This window comes from Trachypithecus francoisi, unplaced genomic scaffold, assembly GCF_009764315.1.
Source record: "Trachypithecus francoisi isolate TF-2019V2 unplaced genomic scaffold, Tfra_2.0 Lachesis_group6, whole genome shotgun sequence".
Taxonomy (NCBI): domain Eukaryota; kingdom Metazoa; phylum Chordata; class Mammalia; order Primates; family Cercopithecidae; genus Trachypithecus; species Trachypithecus francoisi.
Window position 1 is genome coordinate 57,535,846 of NW_022681471.1, and position 5,299 is coordinate 57,541,144.

Consider the following 5,299-nt stretch of genomic DNA (forward strand, 5'->3'; position numbering starts at 1 on the left):
TGGGTTTCCTTGAATTATTAGGATTTAATGACAGCTTCTTTATACCACATTCACTTTAGGGAACAGAATCCCTCGAAAGTACAGAATTTGGGAATGCCAGGAAATCATCTTTCCTTAAATATAGCTACCAATTGATGAACCCAGATCTTTCTGTTATATCATCAGTACTTTATCAACTCAAATTACACTAAATTACTGTTCAAATCATCCTAAAAGGAGACACTGGCTGTCAGTTAAATAAACCATTAGGTTTAACGTAAAATGAGTCACATGGGCACGATTAATCAGTTTTCATCTTATTGCTGAGCTCTATCTGATTTCTAGACCCATTTTACCAAAGTAATTGATGGATTTTATTATGAAGACTGGACAATTCCACTTTTAGTTTTATGTATTATTTTATTTAAACAGTGTTAAAATACATAGATATGACTAGGAGGAGATTAATAGAGACAATATAGCATTCCTAATGGATGAATAAAGTACAGAAAAATGTATAATAATCTCAAATGCAAATTTAGAAGAGTTATTTTCTTAACAGAGACCAAAATTCAGATTCTGTAAGAGAAAATAGTAATACATTTGATAACATTTAATTAAAAAATCTTTTGTCAGAAAGAAAACACCATCAGCAAAAAAAAATGAAAAAAATTATGTAAGTTATATAACAGAAAAATAGTGTCAGTAATATACAAAGAGCTTGTAAAAAAAAGAGAAGAAAACATCAATAGCCTTATAGAAAATAGGCATAAGATAAGAGCATATTAGCCACAGCTTAAACATATAAAAATGTATATAACCTCACAGAATACACTAACATTAAAATTACATGGTCATTCCATTTCTCACTTATTAGATTGTTAACAATTCAAAAGCCTGACCACGTAGTTTTGTTTGTTTGTTTGTTTGTTTGGCAAAGCTGTGGAAAAAATAGGCAATCCGAACTACAAAAGGGTACAACCACTTTGGAGTAGAATTTGTCAAGATGTAACAAAAAGAGTCTGACTCAATTTTTTGTAATGGACAGCAGACAACTTTTAAGCCTCACCACTCCCACTTGCCCTTCCACACACATCTGGGCAAGCTGATGAGTAAGCCTCGATGCTCTTACCTTTGGTGTCAGTAGGAAGTTCAAAACACACAAGTGCTAGCCCCTACGCAATAATTCTTACCCTAACCCCACTCCCAGCTACCATAAAAAACAAATGGGTCTCCTTTCTCCAGTTTCTTAAGCCATCCTTATTCATGTTTGAGACATTGCCCTGTTCTTGTCAGAAAAACTCATTGTGTGAGTAATAGAACTTTTTATACCATCTTGGTGCATATGTGGCACCATCAGCCTTGATATCCAAACCAAATTTTGGGTGAGAGTCCATCACATTTTTGTGGGACGGCTGTGATAAGGTTGTCTAGAGGGATAGAGCTAATAGGATATATGTATATATGAAAGGGAGTTTATTAGGAGACATGACTCACACAATAACAAGGTGAAGTCCCACAATAGGCTATCTGCAAGTTGAGCAGCAAGGAAGCCAGTAGTGGCCAACTCCAAGTCCCAAAAATCTCAAAAGTTGGGAAGCTAACAGTGCAGCCTTCAGTCTGTGTCTGAAGGTCCGAGAGCCCCTGTCAAGACGCTAGTGTAAGTTCAAGAGTCCAAAAGCCAACTAACTTGGACTCTCATGTTTAAGGGTGGCAAGCATCCAGCACAAAAGAAAGATGAAGGCTGGGAGACTCAGCAAGTCAGCTTCTTCCACCTTCTCCTGATGTTTCTAGCCACACTGGCAGGCAATTGAATGGTGCCCACCCACATTGTGGGTGTGTCTTCCTAAGAGTGAGTCTTGCTCTCCCAGCCCACTGATGCAAATGTTAATTTTCCTGGCAACACCCGGAAACAATACTTTGCATCCTTCAGTGCAATCAAGTTGACACTTAATATTAACCATCACAATGGCCAAACACATTTATTTACTTTTGCCTCAGAGTCCACTTGTAAGAATCCATCTCAAAGTCATCTAGCAAAAAAATATAAAAATATGGGCGGTCCCGGCTTCTGTGGGGCGTTGCCCGGTGGCTCTGGCCCCGTGGCTCTGGCCCCGTGGGACCATTGGCGCAGCCCGCCGGCCCCTGAGCTCCAGTAGCCCGCCGCTGCAGGAGCTGTTCGCCCGGGGCGGGCCCTTGCGGACCTTCCTCGAGCGCCAGGCGGGATCTGAAGCCCATTTGAAGGTCAGGAGGCCGGCGTTGGCAGCAGTGATCAAACTGCTGAACAAGAAGGAGCAGGAGCTGCGGGAGACCGAGCCCTTGCTGCACGATGAGAATGAAGATTTAAGGAAACTTGCAGAGAATGAAATAACTCTGTTTCAAAAAGAAATAACTCAGCTGAAGCATCAGATTATTTTACTTTTGGTTCCCTCAGAAGAAACAGATGAAGATGATTTGATCCTGGAAGTAACTGCAGGAGTTGGAGGTCAGGAGGCAATGTTGTTTACTTCAGAGATATTTGATATGTATCAACAATATGCTGCATTTAAAAGACGACATTTTGAAACCCTGGAATATTTTCCAAGTGAAATAGGTGGCCTTAGACGTGTATCTGCCAGCATTGGGGGTTCAGAAGCCTATAGGCACACGAAATTTGAAGGAGGTGTGCACAGAGTACAAAGAGTGCCAAAGACAGAAAAGCAAGGCCGCATCCATACTAGCACCATGACTGTAGCGATATTACCCCAGCCTACTGAGATTAATCTCGTGATTAAGCCGAAAGATTTGAGAATTGACACTAAGTGAGCCAGTGGAGCTGGGGGCCAGCATGTGAATACCACAGACAGTGCTGTCCGGATAGTTCATCTTCCAACAGGTGTTGTTTCTGAATGTCAACAAGAGAGATCTCAACTGAAAAATAGAGAGCTGGCTATGACAAAGTTACGGGCAAAACTGTACAGCATGCATCTAGAAAAGGAAACAAATAAAAGACAATGCTAGAAAACTTCAGATCGGAAGTAAAGGAAGATCAGAGAAAATAAGAACATATAATTTGCCACAGAACCAGGTCACAGATCACAGAATAAGCAAGACACTGCATGATCTTGAAACTTTTATGCAAGGAGATTATCTACTGGGTAAACTTGTACAGTCATTGAAGGAATACGCCGATTATGAATCTTTAGTAGAAATTATTTCCCAAAAAGTTTTAAGTTGATTTGTTATTTATAGACTTTCGTAGCTTAGAAAAATTCTACAGCATATCCACATAGGGTGAAAATACCCTTATTCTCTTAAAAACCATGAGTTAACACAGTTGGAGATAATATGTGTATTTTGAAGTCATAGATAATTTACACAGATCTTTCTCAATGCATTAGCAAAAATCATACAATATACAGATGGTCCTCGATTTACATTGTGGTTAATTCCCAGTAAACCCATCATAAGTTAAAAATGCATATAACGTTAGCAACATAGCAGCCTCCTACTTAATGACAGCTTGATGTAACAATTTTCCAATGTTACCATGGTATGAAAGAGGCATGATTTGTAAGTCCTAAGGAGCTCCTCAGCTTGAAATGGGGCTGCATCCCCATAAACCCATCATAAAGTCAAAAAATCCTAAAACCATCATAAGTCGGTGACCACCTGCAATCATGATGTAGTGGTAAATCTTGGACACTTCCTTACAATAAGGAGACAAAGGAAAATCATCCTTTGTCCTGTTCTGTGTAAGTATTTAATGAATGATCAAAAATTCAGTTTAAATATTATGAAAAACTTTAAACATAAAAGAGTAGAAATATGACAGTAAATACTGTATCCTGATATCTAGTCAGGAGACAGAAACCATACCATTAACTTGAACAGGGATAATTTCAATATAAAAAACTGTTAACTGATAACGGTATTAGCTTTTAAGAGGGATGAAAGAGAGCTACGATGTTCTAGGACTGAGAGTACACGAGTTAAGAATACCCTTGAAAGGGGCTCCCCTTACCCATGGTGAAGTCAGGCCTAATGGAGAGAGAGTGGCTGTAGCCTACTCAGTGATGGGGAAATTCCCTGTCTTGCCTTAGGCCAGAGCTGGTGTACAGCTGGTGGGTCAGGTCTTACAAGCAAAGAACCTCACACCCTCTACTGGTAAGCCAGAAGCCTCTTGCTAGGGTGTGAGCAAAACTTGGACAGGAACTCTCAATAGATGTTTGTGTTTGTCAAGATTCTCCAGACAAACTCCCTTAAAAGGATTGGCTTGTGTGATTATTATTAAGTCTAACAAGTCCAAAAGCTGGAGTGTGAGGCAGGAGGCTGGAGACCCAGGAAAGCTGATGGTGCAGGTCCAGTCCAATGGTATCTGTTGGAGGATTCTCTTGTTCTTGGAAGAGGACAGTCGTTTTTTCTCTTCAGACCTTCACCTGACTGGATCAAGCCCAGTAACACTGAGGAGGGCAGTCTGCATTACTCAAAGTTCACTGATTTAAATGTCAATCTCATGTAAAAACACCCTCACAGAAACACCTAGCATAATGTTGACCTTATAATTGGAAAATCAGAGCAGAAGTTAAATCTCTTAAAAAAAAAAGTATGACCCAGTAGCTAGGCACCCTGTGGCCCAGTCAAGTTGACACAAAATTAACTGTCACAGTATCATCTTAGAAGCAAGAGAAGCCCCTTTATTCTGCAGTGCCCCTCTACCAATACCTACTGACAAAGAACATGGTGCTATCTGGCATGGGAGAAATGTTCAGTTTGCTATGGCTTGAATGTGTCCCCTCAAATTCAAGTGTTGCCAATGTGACAGCATCAAGAGGTGGGCCCTTTAAGAGATCACTAGGCCATGAGGGATTCTCTCAGGACTGGGATGAAGGCCCTTAATAAAAGAGGCTTCAGGGAGCATCCTGCTAGCTTGCCTTCTGTATGTGAGGACACAGCAAGAAAGCCCTAGTCACAAGTGCCAGCTCCTTGATCTTAGACTTCCCATCCTCCAGAACTGTGAGAAATACATTTCTGTTCTTTACAAATTAAAAAAAATACATAAAAATATGTATCCACATAATTATTTCTTACAGCACTGATTTTGTCATTGCAAACAACTGGAAACAATCTGAATGTCCAGTAATAGGGGACTGTTTAAGAAAATGATTGAGCAGCCAAACAATTAAATACTGTACAAGTGTAAAAAGAAATAAGGAAGACCTCTGTATGCTATTATGGAGTGACATCAAAACACGTTATGAAGTGAGAAAGGGCACATGTATAACAATTTGTATGGTATGCTAACTTGCACTTAAATAAGAAAAATTGATATATCTATATT

At 39.8% G+C, this 5,299-nt stretch overlaps 1 pseudogene across 1 annotated transcript; it reads left to right on the top strand.

Moving 5' to 3' along the window:
* The first annotated feature begins 2,032 nt into the window (after positions 1-2,032).
* LOC117077717 lies at positions 2,033-4,553 on the top strand (annotated as a pseudogene). The gene has a single exon (XR_004434833.1). The product of XR_004434833.1 is annotated as a peptide chain release factor 1-like, mitochondrial (transcript).
* The last annotated feature ends 746 nt before the right edge of the window (positions 4,554-5,299 follow it).